General features: G+C 43.5%; 2 long non-coding RNA genes across 2 annotated transcripts in view; one reads left to right on the top strand and one right to left on the bottom strand.

The window, feature by feature from the left end:
• Positions 1-18,135, top strand: part of LOC130849056 (uncharacterized) — a 109,706-nt gene that overhangs the window by 51,762 nt on the left and 39,809 nt on the right. The window lies entirely within an intron of this gene.
• LOC130849057 (uncharacterized) lies at positions 1,382-17,760 on the bottom strand. Its single transcript, XR_009052668.1, has 3 exons — positions 17,733-17,760; positions 15,291-15,346; positions 1,382-1,475 (listed from the first exon to the last, which is right to left on the bottom strand). It is a non-coding gene; the product is annotated as an uncharacterized LOC130849057 (long non-coding RNA).

The raw sequence follows: 18,135 nt of genomic DNA on the forward strand, positions 1-18,135 counted from the left end.
CAGGGCACATGGGACCTTAGTTCCCAGACCAGGGGTCAAACTTGCACCCCCTGTAGTAGAAGCACAGAGTCTTAACCACTGGACCGCCAGGGAAGTTCCGGTAAATATTTCATCACTTATCTCTTGAAGAGAAAAAACAAACAAACAAGCAAAAACCTCAACACAATTATCACACCTAAAAAAAATGTAACAGGAGGAGAAGACAGTTTTTGCGTGGATGAAACATAGGATAAGGAGTAAGGAGATCTTTTAAAAAAAAAAACAAAAACGATTAGCTGTGCAAGACTTCAGACAAGACAGTTAACTTTCCCATAACTCAGTGGAAAACAAACTTATGGTTACCAAAGGGAAAAGCGGGACCGGGGGGGGGGGGGGGGGGGGGGGATAAATTGGAGGGGGGGAGGGATACATTAGGAATTTGGGATTAACATATACATACTACTATACATAAAATAGATAACCAACAAGGACCTACTGTACAGCACAGGGAACTACACTCAGTATTTTTTTTTTTAGGAAAGGAAAGGTTGATTTATTCAGGAGGCCAGCAACCTGGGGAGAAGGCAGACTCGTGTCCTAAAGCCAACTTCCCACAGCTGCTCAGGGAGCAAGAGCTTAACGGGGAGATTCAGGGGTGTATAGACAGAGTGAGGGGGCTACATGCAGAACTGCAGAGTCAGCTCCGACAGTCATCCTGAAATTAGTCATGTGGTGTTCTGATCAGCATCATCTTCATTGTTCTCAGTGCAGTTAATCTTCAATTCCAGGGTCGGTTTGTTCCCATTTCCTTGAGGCCAGTTCTCAGAATTGTGTAATATGGAGCAGCTTATGGCATGGTTACTGTCTGGTCATCGTGTAGTTAACTTCTTCAACCTGGTAGGGGTTTCAGTATCTTAGGAGAGAAAAGATGGTGGCGAAGTAGAGAGACGTGGAGTGCATCCCTCTCCACAGATGCATTGGGAATGCACGGAAGGACGCAGTCATTCCCACAGAGAGCCAGCTGAACACCAGCAGACGGCCTCGGACACCAGAAAGGACTGCGGGGAGCCCGACATAGCCGGTAGGGAGGCATCTACGACGGCTCAAAGAGGGTGAAGGGGCGGAGCTGTGGCAGACGGGAGGGAGTGAGAAACATACGGAGGGTCCGCAGCGCAGCTCAGCGTTTCCGGACCGAGACATCGATCCGCGGCTGAACGGAGGGTCCAGGAGCGGGAGCGTGGGAACCGGAGAGCTGGTTCAGGGTGAGAAACATTGTTGCCGGTGGGGTGACGGACCGAGAGGACAGGAGGGAGGAGGTCCGCGGAGAGGAGTGCCCGTCCCTGAGAGCTGCCCGGCCATGATGGCGGCTGGAGGCTGCAGGCTCCCGGGCGGGGGGGGGGGGGGGGGAACCGCGCGCGTAGCCTCTCCCTCTCTTTCAGTGCCTCTGCAACAGGCCTACACTCAATATTTTATAATAACCTGTAAGGGAAAAGAATCTGAAAAAAATAGATATATATGTATGTATAACTGAATAACTTTGTTATACACCTGCAACTAATGTAACATTGTAAATAAACTATACTTTAATTAAAAAATTATTTGATATTTGGTACTAATTTTTAAAAGAAACTTAAAGGAAAATCTTTATGTAAAAAAAAAGTAGTTTTGTGTCTTAAGCTTTCAAAGCATTTTTATCTGGCCTTTTATTTATCTGTATAACTAAGGTAGGGAAAGGTAAGGGTTATTCAGCTAGAGAAATGGAGGACCAAAGTGATTGAGTCAGGGGTACAGCCAGAGTTAGAAGGATTAGTACTTCTTGGGTGATAGGAAGCCTGCCAAGGGGAACATGAAAAGAGGGCACCCAATGCTCCCCTTGGAGTGCGCCCTTGACTCTGGGGAGAATATGTGGGTGGAGCAGCCCTTTGGGGCATCACCCACAGAGCCCTCTGCCAACCAGGTGGGCAGCGTGGGCTGGCAGAGTGTCCCTGGGGCAGAAACTCAGGTTGCCCCATACCTCCCATGCCCATTGGGCTTGGCACGTGATCAGTAACACTGGTTGAATAGAAACTTTAAAAAAAAACAAACAACAAAAGAGGGAAAAGAAAATGAACAGGAAGCACCCTCACATTTTAGTGCAAACGTGGAACTCGGAGACCAGAAAGTCAAAACTCCTTGAGCAGTTAAGGAAATGGAGGTCCAGAGAGGGGAAGTGATTTTGCCAGTTGCCTGGTTAACCAGGGCTGACAAGGCATCTCCACTGAGTCTCTCCAGCCTCTTAACTCTAACTGGCTCTCTTTGGGGAGACAGAGGGGATTTGAAGTCACCAGAGAAGAATGGGAGCGGATCTCTCAGGTGTCTACTTCCTCCAAAGCTGGTGAGATGCCATTCCAATCATTTGTGACCTGATGGAGTAGGAAACCCTCAACCTGTCCTACCACTTTGAGGACCTGGATCTTTGGCAATTGCGCCTTGAGCCTTTCCCTCCCCCAAAAGTGCTGGCTTCAGAGAGGTGGAGAGGTGGAGTTCGCATAGCTCTAAAAGAACAGTGTCTTTGACATCAAATAAAGATTTCTGCTTTGATTTTTTGTTTGTTTGTTTTGTTTTTCTGTCTTGTGTTTTTGGTTTTTTGGGGTATTTTTTAGGCCGAGCCACACAGCATGCAGGATCTTAGTTCCCAACCAGGGATCAAACCTGTGTCCCCGGCAGTGGAAGCGCAGAGTCCTAACCACAGGACCACCAGGGAAGTCCCTCTGCTTTGATATTAATATTGCCTTTTTTTACTTTGCCCTTGGCATCCCATTAATTTTTAACCTCTTGGGGTCATTTTGTTTTAAGTGGGTCTCCTATAAGTAGCCTATAGTTTGACATTATTTCTACCGCATTCTGAGTCTTTTTATTGGGGAAGCCTAAACCATTGATGACTGTTGTTTCACTGATCTATATGTGATCTTCCTATCCCGAGCCCACAACCGCAGTCTAATCATGAGAAAAACATCAGATAAATGTCATGTGAGGAGTGTTCCACAAAGTATCTGATCGGTACTTCTCAAAACTGTCAAGGTCATCAAAATAAGGAAAGTCTGAGAAACTGTCACAGCCAAGAAGAGCCTAAGGAGACAGGGTGACTAAATGTGATGTGATGTCCTGGATAAGATTCTGGAACAGAAAAAGGACATTAGGTTAAAACCAAAGGACTCTGAACAAAGTATAGAAATTTAGTTCATTTTTTTTAAAGCCTTCCCACAAAAAACTCTAGGCTCTAATGGCTTTACTAGTAAATTCTACCTAACATCTAAGGAAAAAAAAATGTCAGTTCTACACAAAATCTTCCAGAAAATAGAAGCTGAGGAAACGCTTCCCATTTATATATATTAAAAAAAAAAAAAACTGTAAAAGAATCATAAAACTAAGTGTAAAAGCTAAAACTATGAAAAACATAGAACAGGGAATTCCCTGGTGGTCAAGTGGTTAAGACTTTGCCTTCCAAATCAGGGGGTGCGAGTTCAATCCCTGATCAGGGAGCTAAGATCCCACATGCCTCACAGACAAAAAAACTAAAACATAAAACAGAAGCAATATTGTAACAAATTCAATAAAGACTTTAAAAATGGTCCACATCAAAAAAAAATCTAAAAAATAAAACAAAACAGAAAAAAAAAAAAAACACACAAAAAACAAACCTAGAACAAAACATAGGAGAAAATCTTAGTGACTTTGAGTTAGGAAAAGATTTCTTGACTACACAAAATGACATGAACTCTAAAAGGAAAAAAATTAATAAATTGGACTTGATAAAATATAAATAATGTTTTCTCTTCAAATGCACTAATAATAAAATGAGATGTCAAGCCACAGACTGAGAGAAAATATTTGTGAAATGTATATCAATCAAAGGACTTATACACATAATATGTAAAGAATTCTTACAACTCATTTATAGGAAGATACCAAACCCAGGAAAAGGTGTCAAAATATGCCAATAGACACTGCAGCAAAGAATACATATGGGTGGCAAATAAGACATTTCACCAAATATATATATATGCTAAATAACGTCATTAGTTATTGGGGAAATGCAAATTAAAACGAGATGCCACTGTAATCACTAGAATGACTAAAACTAAAAAGACTGAAAATAAAAAGCATTGGTGGGCTTCCCTGGTTAAGAATCCGCCTGCCAATGCAGGGGACACGGGTTCGCGCCCTTATCCGGGAAGATCCCATATGCCACGGAGCAATGAAGCCTGTGAGCCACAGCTACTGAGCCAGTGTTCTAGAGCCCGAGAGCCACAACTATTGAGCCCACGTGCCACAGCTACTGAAGCCCATGCACCTAGAGCCCATGCTCTGCAACAAGAGAAGCCACTGAAATGAGAAGCCCGCGCACCACAACGAAGAGTAGCCCCTGCTCTCCACAACTAGAGAAAGACTGCACGCAGCAATGAAGACCCAACACAGCCAATAAATAAGTAAATAAATTTAAATAAATAAATAAACAAAATAAATAAATAAAAAGCATGGGGATGTGGAGCAACTGGAACTCTTATACACTGCTAGTTGGAATGGGAAGTGGTCCAGCCACCTCAGAAAACAGTTAGGAGGTTCTTATAAGGTTAAGTACAGATTTACCATATGACCCAGCAATTCCACTCCTGGGCATTTGCCCAAGAGAGAAGAAAGTATTTGTCCATAGAAAGACTTGTACCTAATGTTCATAACAGCGTTATTCATAATAGCCAAAGACTGGAAATAATCCTAATACCCAGCCGCTGGTGAATGGAGAAACTAATTGTGGTAGACAATGGAATACAACTCAGCAGTGAGAAGGAAAAAACTACTGCTACAGGCAACAATGTAGAGGAATCTCAAAAGCAGTCATGCTTTTGAGAAATGAAATGAGAGAAGTCGGACACAAAGAACTATATACTGTATGATCCCATTTATATGATATTCTAGGAAAAGCAAAACAATAGTGATAGAAAGCACGTAGTGGTTGCCAGAGGCCAAGGGGTAAGAGAGAAACTTTTGGAGAAGATGTGAAAGTATGATTGTGGTAGTGGTTAAATTACTAGATATATATTTGTCAAAACATAAAATTATTCACTCAAAAATAGTGAATATTCTTGTACATAAATTTTACCTCAATAAAGTCTACCCAGAAAATCAGGCAAGGGGTTATCAAAAGATGCCCTCAGTGGATTATTTTGGATGCCAAACACAATTTTCCCTGCCCTTATTGTGTAACAAAAGTCCTATCTCTTTGTGATATATGGGGGCAGTTATCCCCACCATGATGGTGACTTTTTTTCTTGCTTCTCTGTGGGCATAAATATCCCAAAGTGATCAGGAACACACCATAGCTTACAGCTTAATGGGGCTCTTGCTAAGTCTCCTGGTGGCAGTTCTGGCTCTGGAAACCAGGATCTAAACCCGCATTTCTCATAGTTCTAGGATTCAGATGCACAAATTTCCTAGGTTGAGTCACTGGAGGTAAGCAGGGCCTCTCACTTCTACCCCTTGATTCTTGGACCCATGTATCCTACCTTTTGAGAACATAGCACCTTATAAAGGTCATTAATTTAGGGTGTAGGACTTCCCTGGTGGCACAGTGGTTAAGAATCTGCCTGCCAATGCAAGGGACATGGTTTCAATCCCTGGTCCAGGAAGATCCCACATGCCGTGGAGCAACTAAGCCTGTGAACTGCAACTACTGAACCTGTGTGCTTAGAGCCTGTGCTCCACAACAAGAGAAGCCCACATACCACAACAAAGAGTAGCTCCTGCTTGCCACAACTAGAGAAAGCCCGTGTGCAGCAATGAAGACCCAATGCAGCCAAAAAAAAAAAAAAAAAAAAAAATTTAGGATGTATACTGCATCTTGGAGGATGGCACCCCATCTTTTTAGGGTATTGCTTGCAGGGTGGTAATTCAGTTGTACCTTCAAAAGCCTGTTATGTTATTCTGTTAATCTACCAGCTTCTAGGTGGTGCCATCTGTGGTAGGGCCAGTGGATTCCATGGCCACGTGCCCAATGCCACACTTCCTTTGCTCTAATGTATGTTCCTTAGTCATGTGCTAGATGACGTGGAGTCTTGTGGTTGTTGATTGAACCCATGAGCCCTCAGATAACATTGCTGGATGAGGCCTTGTGGGCAGGAAAGACCCCAGTATGTGTCAATTACAGTCAAGATAAATTGCTAACCCTTTCAAGGTGAAAGAAGTCCAGTGTAATCAACTTGCCAACAAAGGGCTGGTTGGCGTCCTCAAGGGGTAGCGCCACATCAGGGGCTCAGCTCTGGTCTCTATTCAGCAGTGTGCCAGTAACTGTTTAACAACCTGCACTCTAAGCAAGGGGAGAGAGGTGTGGGAACTCTGATTTGTAGCATCTGGTGATCTCTGTGTTGTAAATACCCCCACCATGGCCAATTTGAAGCAACTAACGTGACATCAGCTGACTCAGAACAGTCCTGAGAAGTGACCAGCTGACTCTCCCAAGCCAGTACAGCCTGACTCCTGCTGGTTATGTTCTCTGCCGGCAGATTGGATACTCAGCCGTGGCAGTAGAGGGTGAGAGATGAGGTCGTGCCTGGAACTCCTGCGTAACTTCCATCTTGGCCGGCATGGCTACACTGTGTGTGCACAACCGCGTCAGCCCTGGAATGGCTGGTGATGGAGGCGGCTGATGTGACTCCGCTGAGTCGCTCTAACCCCTTGAGTGCTTGGTGCCTCTTCCACGGTGGCGGATGACATGAGATACAGATATTTGCCCCTTGCGCTCACCACCACAGGCTTTCCCACATGCCTCTTCCCCTGACCTCTTTGATCCTGATCTTCCAATATTTCCCACCCCCAGCCCCCATGACCAACTAGCCAAGCCATTCACTACTGTCCGTGAGTTTATATATATTCTTATCCAAGGCCACTCCTCTTTCCACACTCATCAAGTTATGCCCATTGGGAGGATTTCCCTTTGCCATGGTCTGGAGCAGCAACACTGCAGAAGTCCATTTTCACTTGCATCCACATATTAAGCTGACGTATATGTGACCCAGGCTGGCCATTTTCCTCCTCCACCAGCTGGTCCTAAAGGACCCAGTATAGAGTCATACATGTGAGCTAAGGAGAGGTACTGATATCTGAGTCCCAGGAAGCATGGGAATCTCGGTAATTGGCTCATTCAGCTTACCTATGTCCTCTGGTCCTGTCTTAAAATGCATTGCTGACTTTATGATCTGGTGGCTCTGACAGGAGCCAGCTCATGATGGGCAGCTCTGGCCACGTGGTTATTTGATGTCCTATGGTCTCCTGCATGCCAGGAGCTGATTTTCAAGTTCTTTGCTGCAGATGACATAGCCTTCTTTCAGAGCTTTAAGGGTTTATCATGTGATTCTGCTTTGGAGATTTAAAATAAACTCCACACATCTTTCCAGAGCACAGATACCTCTAATAGTGTGGTAGAGGGCTGCCAGTTTGTATGACCCAAGCAGCAGGGCTCCTTGCCCTTCAGCCTGGACCTGCTGTAGAAAACTTTCGCTCTACTGAACCTCACTCGAAACTAGCCATCCTTCTATGTCAACAGTAAATGAGTGAGTAGTATTCCCAAGTGTGGACTATGCAACTTCAAGAACCTGAAGGGCCCTACCAGGCTTTATGCTTCCTTCTTAGTGGCAAGAGGTACAATTTGTCCTTTTCTTTGTCCTTTACTTGGAAAAAGATGTCCTTAAATTGTTATGGAAGTCGTAAAAATTTCACCGATGTGGTGGGCCTTTGACTCTTTCTTAATTTATTTTCTTTTTAATTTTTAATTTTTCATTTTTTACAATAAACTGCATATATTTAGAGTGTACAATTAGGTATCCCAATCTCCCAATTCATTCTTCCCCCCAGCTCTCCCCGCTTTCCCGACTTGGTGTCCATATGTTTGTTCTCTATATCTGGGTCTCTATTTCTGCCTTGCAAACTGGTTGATTTATACCTTTTTCTATAGTCCACATATACGTGTTATTTTACGATATTTGGTTTTCTCTTTCTGACTCACTTCACTCTGTATGACAGTCTCTAGGTCCATCCATGTCTCTACAAACGTCCCAGTTTCACTGCTTTTTACAGCTGAGTAATATTACATTGTATATATGTACCTCATCTTCTTTATCCATTCATCTGTTGATGGACATTTAGGTTGCTTCCATGTCCTGGCTATTGTAAATAGTGCTGCCATGAATATTGGAGTGCATATGTCTTTTTGAATTATGGTGTTCTCTGGGTATATGCCCAGCAGTGGGATTGCTGGGTCATATGGTGGTTCTATTTTTAGTTTTGCAAGGAACCTCCATACTGTTCTCCACAGTGGCTGTAGCAATTTGCATTCCCACCAGCAATGCAAGAGCGTTCCCTTTTCTCCACACCCTCTCCAGCATTACTGTTTGTAGATTTTCTGATGATGCCCATTCTAACTGGTGTGAGGTGATACCTCATTGTAGTTTTGATTTGCATTTCTCTAATAATTAGTGATGTTGAGCAGCTTTTCATGTGCCTCTTGGCCATCTGTATGTCTTCTTTGGAGAAATGCCTATTTAGGTCTTCTGCCCATTTTTTGATTGGATTGTTTGTTTTTTTGATATTGAGCTGGATAAACAGTTTATATATTTTGGAGATCAGTCCTTTGTCTGTTGATTAGTTTGCAAATATTTTCTCCCATTCTGTGGGTTGTCTTTTCCTCTTGCTTATAGTTTCCTTTGCTGTGCAGAAGCACTGACGTTTCATTAGGTCCCACTTAATTTTTTTGTTTTTATTTCCATTACTCTAGGGGGTGAATCAAAAAAGATCTTGCTGTTATTTACGTCGAAGAGTGTTCTTCCTATGTTTTCCTCTAGGAGTTTCATAGTGTCTGGCCTTACATGTAGGTATTTAATCCATTTTGAGTTTATTTTTGTGTATGGTGTTAGGAAGTGTTCTAATTTCATTCTTCTACATGTAGCTGTCCAGTTTTCCCAGCATCACTTATTGAAGAGGCTGCCTTTTCTCCATTGTATATCCTTGCCTCCTTTGTCATAGATTAGTTGATCATAGTTTATCTCTGGGCTTTCTATTCTGTTCCATTGATCTATATTTCTGTTTTTGTGCCAGTACCACACTGTCTTCATCACTGCAGCCTTGTAGTATAGTTTGAAGTCAGGAAGCCTGATTCCACCACTCCGTCTTTCCTTCTCAATCTTTCTTTGGCTACTCGGGGTCTTTTGTGTTTCCATACAAGTCGTAAAATTTCCTGTTCTAGTTCTGTGAAAAATGCCATTGGTAACTTGATCGGGATTGCATTGAATCTGTAAATTGCTTTGGGTAGCATAGTCATTTTCACAATGTTGATTCTTCCAATCCAAGAACATGGTATGTCCCTCCATCTGTTTGTATCATCTTTAATTTCTTTCATTAGTGTCTTATAGTTTTCTGAGTACAGGTCTTTTACCTCCTTGGTTAGGTTTATTCCTAGGTATTTTATTCTTTTTGTTGCAATGGTGAATGGGATTGTTTCCTTAATTTCTCTTTCTGATCTTTCATTGTTAGTGTACAGAAATGCAAGAGATTTCTGTGTGTTAATTTTGTATCCTGCAACTTGACCAAATTCATCGATTAGCTCAAGTAGTTTTCTGTGGCATCTTTAGGATTTTCTATGTATAATATCATGCCATCTGTGAACAGTGACAGTTTTACTTCTTCTTTTCCAATTTGGATTCCTTTGATTTCTTTTTCTTCTCTGATTGTTGTGGCAAAGACTTCCAAAACTGTGTTGAATAGTAGTGGTGAGAGTGGACATCCTTGTCTTGTTCCTGATCTTAGAGAGAATGTTTGCAGTTTTTCAGCATTGAGAATGATGTTTGCTGTGGGTTTGTCATATATGGCCTTTATTATGTGGAGGTAGATTCCCTCTATGCCCACCTTCTGCAGAGTTTTTATCATAAATGGGTGTTGAATTTCATCAAAAGCTTTTTCTGCACTTATTCAGATGATCATGTGGTTTTTATTATTCAGTTTGTTAATATGGTGTATCACATTGATTGATTTGTGTATATTGAAGAATCCTTGCATTCCAGGGATAAACCCCACTTGATCATGGTGTATGATCCTTTTAATGTGTTGCTGGATTCTGTTGGCTAGTATTTTGGTGAGGATTTTTGCATCTAAATTCATCAGTAATATTGGTCTGTAGTTTTCTTTTTTTGTAGTATCTTTGTCTGGTTTTGGTATCAGGGTGATGGTGGCTTCATAAAATGAGTTTGGGAGTGTTCCTTCCTCTGCACTTTTTTTGAAGAGTTTGAGAAGGATGGGTGTTAGCTCTTCTCTAAATGTTTTATAAAATTCACCTGTGAATCCATCTGGTCCTGGACTTTTGTTTCCTGGAAGATTTTTAATCACCGTGTCAATTTCATTACTTGTGATTGGTCTGTTCATATTTTCTATGTCTTCCTGATTCAGTCTTGGAAGGTTATACCTTTCTAAGAATCTGTCCATTTCATCCAGATTGTCCATTTTATTGGCATATAGTTGCTTGCAGTAATCTCTTATGGTGCTTTGTATTTCTGCAGTGTTCGTTGTAACTTCTCCTGTTTCCTTTCTAATTTTATTGATTTGAGTCCTCTCCCTCTTTTTCTTGATGAGTCTTGCTAGAGGTTCATCGATTTTATTTATCTTCTCAAAGAACCAGCTTTTAGTTTTATTGATTTTTGCTATTGTTTTCTTTGTTTCTATTTCATTTACTTCTGCTCTGATCTTTATGATTTCTCTGCATCTACTAACTTTGGGTTTTGTTTGCTCTTCTTTCTCTAGTTTCTTTAGGTGTAAGGTTAGATTGTTTATTTGGGATATTTCTTGTTTCTTGAGGTATTATTGTATCGCTATAAACTTCCCTCTTAGAACTGCCTTTGCTGTATCCCATAGGTTTTGGATTGTTGGGTTTTCATTGTCATTTGTCTCTGAGTATTTTTTGATTTCCTCTTTGATTTCTTCAGTGATCTCTTGGTTATTTAGTAGTGTATTGTTTAGCCTCCATGTGTTTGTGCTTTTTACAGTGTTTTTCCTGTAATTGATTTCTAATCTCATAGCGTTGTGGTCAGAAATGATGCTTGATACGATTTCAATTTTCTTGAATTTACCAAGGCTTCATTTATGACCCAAAATGTGATCTATCCAGGAGAATGTTCCATGTGCACTGGAGAAGAATGTGTAATCTGCTGTTTTTGGATGTAATGTCCTGTAGATATCGATTAAAGCAAGCTGATTTATTGTGTCATTTAAAGCTTGTGTTTCCTTATTAATTTTCTGTGTGGATGATCTGTCCATTGGTGTAAGTGGGGTGTTAAAGTACCCCACCCTGATTGTGTTACTGTTGATTTCCTCTTTCATAGTTGTTAGCATTTGTGTTATGTATTGAGGCTCTCCTATATTGGGTGCATATATATTTATAATTGTTATCTCTTCTTCTTGGATACATCCCTCGATCTTTATGTCATGTCCTTTCTTGTCTCTTGTAACAATTTTTATTTTAAAGTCTATTTTATCTGATATGAGTATCACTACTCCAGCTTTCTTTTGATTTCCATTTGCATGGAATATCGTTTTGCATCCCCTGACTTTCCATCTCTATGTATCCCTAGGTCTGAAGTGGGTCTCTTGGAGACAGCATATATATGGGTCTTGTTTTTGTATCCATTCAGCCAATCTGTGTCTTTTGGTTGGTGCATTTAGTCCATTTACATTCAAGGTAATTATTGATATGTGTGTTCCTATTACCATTTTCTTAGTTGTTTTGTTTTTGTTTTTGTAGGTCCTTTTCTTCTGTTTCCCACTTAGAGAAGTTCCTATAGCATTTGTTGTAGGGCTCTTTTGGTGGTCCTGAATTTTCTTAGCTGTTGCTTGTTTGTAAAGCTATTGATTTCTGCATCAAATCTGAATGAGATCCTTGCTAGGTAGAATATTCTTGGTTGTAGGTTCTTCCCTTTAGTCACTTTAAGTATATTGTGCCACTCCCTTCTGGCTTGCAGAGTTTCTGCTGAGAAATCAGCTGTTAACCTGATGGGAGTTCCCTTGTATGTTATTTGTCGTTTTTCCCTTATTGCTTTTAATAACTTTCCTCTGTCTTTAATTTTTGTCAATTTGACTACTATATGTCTTGGTGTGTTTCTCCTTGGGTTTATCCTGCCTGGGACTCTCTGTGCTTCCTGGACTTGGGTAGCTATTTCCTTTCCCATTTAGGGAAGTTTTCAACTATAATCTCTTCCAGTATTTTCTCAGGTCCTTTCTCTCTCTCATCTCCTTCTGGGACCCCTATAATGCGAATGTTGGTGCGTTTAACATTGTCCCAGATGCCTCTTAGACTGCCTTCAGTTCTTTTCATTCTTTTTTCTTTATTCTTTTCTGCATCAGTGATTATCACCATTCTGTCTTCCAGCTCACTTATTTGCCCTTCTGCCTCAGTTAATGTGCTATTGGTTCCTTCTAGTGTATTTTTCATCTCAGTTATTGTGTTGCATATCTCTGTTTGTTTGTTCTTTAATTCTTCTAGGTGTTTGATAAACTTTTCTTGAAACTTTTTGATCTTTGCACCCAGTCTTTTTTCAAAGTCCTGGATCATCTTCACCATCATTATTCTGGATTCTTTTTCTGTAAGGGTGCCTATCTCCTCTTCATTTAGTTGTTTTTCTGGTGTTTTATCTTGTCCCTGCATCTGGTACAAAGTCTTTTGTCTTTTCATTTTCTCTGTCTTTCTGTGGCTATGATTTTCAGTTCCACAAGATGAAATACTGCTGATACTGCTTGATTCTGCTGTCTGCCCTCTTGTGGAGGAAGGTGTCTAGGAAGCTCATGGGTGCTTCCTGATTCGAGGGACTGATGTTGGGTTGGGCTGGGTGGGTGGAGTGCAGTAAAACTTTAATCTGATTTGGTGGGTGGAGCTCAGTGACACTTTAATCTGCTTGTCTGCCAATGGGTGTGGTTGTGTTCCCACCCTGGTGGTCGTTTGGCCTGAGGTGACGCAGCACCGAAGCTTACAGGCTTTTTGGTGGAGCTAATGGTGGACTCGGGAATGACTCATGCCAATGAGCACTCTTCAGAACCCCTGCTGCCAGTGCCTGTCTCCTTGGTGAGCCACAGCTGCCCCCTCCTCTGCAGGCAACCCTCCAACACCAGCAGGTAGGTCTGATTCAGTCTCCTATGGGGTCACTGCTCCTTCCCCCTGGGTCCTGGTGAGCACACTTTTTTGTGTGCCCTACAAGAGTGGAGTGTCTGTTTCCCCCAGTCCTGTGTAGGTCCTGTAATCAAATCCCGTTGGCTTTCAAAGTCTGATTCTCTGGGGATTCCTCCCCTCCTTGCTGGACTCCCAGGCTGGGAAGCCTGACATGGGGCTCAGAACCCTCACTTTAGTGGGTGGACTTCTGCTGTATAACTAATCTCCTGTTTGCAAGTCACCCACCTAGCATTTTTGGGATTTGATTGTCATGTGATTGCGCCTCTCTTACTGTCTCACTGCAGCTTCTCCTTTGTCTCTGGATGTGGGGTGTTTTTTTTTTGGTGAGTTCCAGTGTCTTTCTGTCAATGGTCGTCCACCAGTTAGTTGTAATTCCGGTGCTCTTGCAAGAGGGAGTGAGTGCACGTCCTCCTACTCCGCCATCTTGATTCCTCACTAGACTTTTTAATGATGTCCATCCTGAGCAGTTTGAAGTGGTACCTCATTTTAGTTTTGATTTGCATTTCTCTAATAATTAGCAGTGTTTAGCATTTTTTCATATAAAGTGCACAAATCTTAAGCATATAACGAAGAATTCACACACACACACACACACACACCCCTCTATAACTATCACCCAGACAAGGGGCTTTTCCAACACCCTGGAATTTCCTAGGCTCCTTTCCAAGGAGTATCCCTACCCCAAGGTAACCACAATTCTGGCTTGTATCACCATGTATTAGTTTTGCCTGTTCTTGAACTTCATCTAAGATGCCATCACACAGAATGTAGTATTTCATATCCGCCTTCTTTTACTCATCATATATCTGTCAGATTCCTTCAAGTTCTTGAAAGTAAGGACTTCCCTGGTGGCACTGTGCTTAAGAATCCACCTACCAATGCAGGGGACACAGGTTCAAGCCCTGTTCTGGGAAGATCCCACGTGCTTCAGAGCAACTAAGCCCATGTACCGCAACTACTGAGCCTGCGAGTCACAACTACTTAAGTCCATGAGCCTAGAGGCCACACTCCTCAACAAGAGAAGCTACCGCAATGAGATGCCCTCGCACCACAACGAAGAGTAACCCAGGCTCACCACAACTAGAGAAAGCCCGTGCACAGCAACAAAGACCCAACACAGCCATAAATAACTAAACATAAAAAAAGTTCTTGCAAGTAGCAGGAGCCCATTCTTTTTAATTGATGAACATAGTAGCCTGTTGTGTGACTACAAAATTTCTTTATCCTTTCCACTGTGGCTGGACCTTTGGCAGGCTTCCAGTTTAGGCTACTATGAATAAAGCTGCCCTGATTGTTCTTGTGTTTTTTTCACAGGCATCTGCACTCATGTCTCTTGTGGGATGCTTTGCTGGGATTTGCTGGGATTTGCTGGGATTTGCCCTAGTTGTGAATGTTGAGGCCCCAGAAGGTGCTGTAAGGAAATTTGTGACATGGTGAGAAGCACATGTGCCTGACAAGGTCATCCACCTCTGGAAGAAGTGACAGGCAGAGAATGACCTAAAGAACCACAAGACTGTGGAGAGGTCATCTTGCCCAATGCCCACAGCCTGGAGCAAGGCTGTGAAGCTCTTTTCAAGGTCAGCATTTCACTGACCTCCCTGGCTGTTTATCCGGGCCTGTGACATGGCCCTGCAGCTTAATGAGTGACTTGGGGAAAGAAATTCATATCCTCAGAGCTGCAGACAGGCTCTCTCAGCTCAGGCCAGGGTCCGTTCCGACCTACAAGAGGACTTTGAGTTTTGGGGAATCAGCCCTGATTAGCAGGAAGCCAAGGGACAGATCAGCAGCCCCAGCTGCAGCAGGACCAGAGCTCCTGAAGCGCTCAACTTGTGGCACCACCAGGGCCAGCAAATCACAGCCTAGAGATGAAGAGGGCAGTGATCCCCATGGAGTAAGTTGGCGAGAGCCTTGCCCACTTAGTGCCCCACAGCCCTCACAATCCTGGGGCTCAGTCTGGGATGTGGCAGACTTTCTGCTGCACGGGAAGTCTTGGGAACACTTTATACAACAGACACACCATAGCATCATTGGAATCAGACTGGAAACTATTATATTTGGAGACCATTTTACTTACACTTATTGGCCTCAGGGCACCCAGGGCAGCGCAGCCTCCAGGCGGGAGCACAGCCGCTGTAACACAAAAAACAAAACCAGCAGGAGGAGATGGAAAACAATCAGAATCACATGGGCCTTGAAGCTGAAGCCCCAGCCCTGCCAATGGCTTCTTGGTGACACTTTCCCCCAGAAATACAGGTTGTTCCTGAGTACAGGGGGCTAACAGGACCTGCTCCTATGTGCCACCCAGAGTGATTTAGAGAATCACCTAATCATTGCTCACCTGAAAGAGTAAACATGGCTCTGTAAATATGAAATATTATATTAGGCCAGAGCAGTTGTTTATGGTCAGGGTGAGGGGATGATCAGTGCAGTGGCATTGGCTGAGGATCTGCCAGGACAAATCCCTCCCTTGGGCATCGTCAACCTGCTTCCCAGGCGGAGAGCCGATGGCTGCAGCACAGCCTAAGCCCAAGCAGCCCAGGGCCGCCCTGAGCACAGGTGGGGTCAGAGTTGTGGGGAATCTGCACAGGAAAGCACGTTGGGGCCATTGAGTCAGTGGGTCACCAATTCCACAATTGCTATTATTATTGTTACCGAGTCCAAACTTGCTCTGCTCACCGCACGACAGGCCAATGAATCGAAGACAAGGTGTTGAGGCAAGGAATACGACTTTATTCAGAAAGCCAGCAAACCGTGAAGATGGCAGACTAATGTCTCCTCAAAAAACCATCTTATTGGGGTCTGGATGCCAGTTTGTTTTATAGAATCAGAGAGGGAGAGGCTGTGAGGAAATAAAGTGAAAGGGCCATCAGTCTTACAAAAGATCTCCGGGGATAACCAGCCTCAGTGAGGGGATGTGTTCATTTCAGCCATTCACACAGGTGGGCAGGGCAGGCTGTCCACAGGTGGGCTGAACAGAGGCCCTTTAGTTCAACATTCAGGCAGAGGGGGCAGTGTTCCCAGAGGCGGGCCATCATGTATGGCTACAATAACAAAAGCAGCAAAAAGCAAAGGTTAAAGTCAAAGAAACAGATCTAACATGGAGTCCGATTTAGCTCTGCATGGTAACATTATCTTTATTTGTAGATGAAAACTCAGACACTCAGAGCTTAAGAAATGTATTCAGGATCATTCAGTGCTGGAGCCAGGCCCCACGGACATTTGGGTTGCTCCCACGTGTTAGCTATTATAAATAATGCTGCTATGAACATGGTTGTAAAATATATCTTTCAATACCCGTCTTTCAATTCTTTTGGATATAAACCCAGAAGTGGAGTTTCTGGATCATATGGTAATTCTATTTTCATTTGGTGTGGGGGTAGAGCACTGCTATACTATTTTCCACAGCAATGGCACCATTTTACATTCCCACCAACAAGAATTTTGTTACCAAGTCCAAGCTCACTCTGCTGGCCTCACAACAGGCCAGTGAATTGGAGACGAGGTGTTGAGGCAAGGAGTACGACTTTATTCAGAAAGCGGGCAGACTGAGAAGATGGCAGACTAGTGTCTGTCAAAAAACCATCTTGCCCGAGTTAGAATTCAGGCTTCTTTTATACTAAAAAGGGGAGGGGGTGTCATTGGTTGTTGCAGACTTCTTGGTGCCAGAATCCTTTGTTCTTGCCCTTGTCAAAGCAAATGTTATTCTTTGTTCTGCAACTTTAATGAATGGAAAAGTGTTATACCTTTAAAGGTCAGAGGTTGGAGAATGGGCTGTCCTGTATATTTCAGGCTATAAAGCAACATTCTAAACTTGTAGCAAAAGCAAGAGAATACAAAGGTTAATGTAAAAGAAGCAGATCTAGCATGGAGTCTTATTTAGCTCTTCCCTGTAACAATTCCCCACTGTCAATGTCCATTCCACAATCTAGTGGCATTAGGGGTGGCAACGTTCTAACTGCTCCGTCAGATGGTTCTTTCCCGGAGCATCCGCTGCCGAGACCAGCTCGGTGACTGGAGGTGAGTGATGGGTGCCGCAAGCTGGAAGAAAACACAGACACAGACGGAAGAGAAAGATGGGACCTGGGGGCTCAAGACCTCTAGGATCAAGAGCCTTGCTGATTCATCCCACGTTGCTTTTATTTGTTTCCTGGCTAACACTTCTCAGGTTAATCCCATAAACAATCAAAGGCTTCACATGACTGGGGCAATGATCTTTGTTTGCCTCCTGGGTCTGAGTTGAGCAGGTGTGGATTTGAGCTGGGCGTGGAGAGCAAAACAGCCCTGGGGGCAGGAGACCTCTCTCAGATATTAGGGGTCTGTGCCCCACCCCTGTTGGCCCCTCTGCGACTGTGCCTGTCTTAGGTTGTTCCTCCCTTGAGGAATCTTACCCTCTCTGGCTAACCAGCCATCCTCCAGGGCCAACCAGGGTGATATAAGGAAGGTTCTGTGCCCCACCCCTGTTGGCTCCTCTGCGGCTGTGCCTGTCTTAGGTTGTTCCTCCCCTGAGGAATCTTACCCGTCTCTGGCTAACCAGCCATCCTCCAGGGCCAACCAGGGTGATATAAGGAAGGTTCTGTGCCCCACCCCTGTTGGCTCCTCTGCGGCTGTGCCTGTCTTAGGTTGTTCCTCCCCTGAGGAATCTTACCCGTCTCTGGCTAACCAGCCATCCTCCAGGGCCAACCAGGGTGATATGAGGTGTGCAAGTGAGAAAGGGGCTGCGCCCCCAGAGAGGGCCAACCCTCTGCCTATGCCCCCATAGTCTCCACGCCCCGCATCCTCAGCTCCTCCACTGCTCAAGCAGGACATTCTGAATCCCATCGCTCGGCCCACATACTTTAACATTTTCAAGGTTTCAGAAAGACTCCTGAATGTCTTCCCACAATCCGCCATAGGTGTCAGTGTTCCAAATGTTGAGATTC

The sequence above is a fragment of the Hippopotamus amphibius genome, chromosome 3 (assembly GCF_030028045.1).
Source record: "Hippopotamus amphibius kiboko isolate mHipAmp2 chromosome 3, mHipAmp2.hap2, whole genome shotgun sequence".
Taxonomy (NCBI): Eukaryota; Metazoa; Chordata; class Mammalia; order Artiodactyla; family Hippopotamidae; genus Hippopotamus; species Hippopotamus amphibius.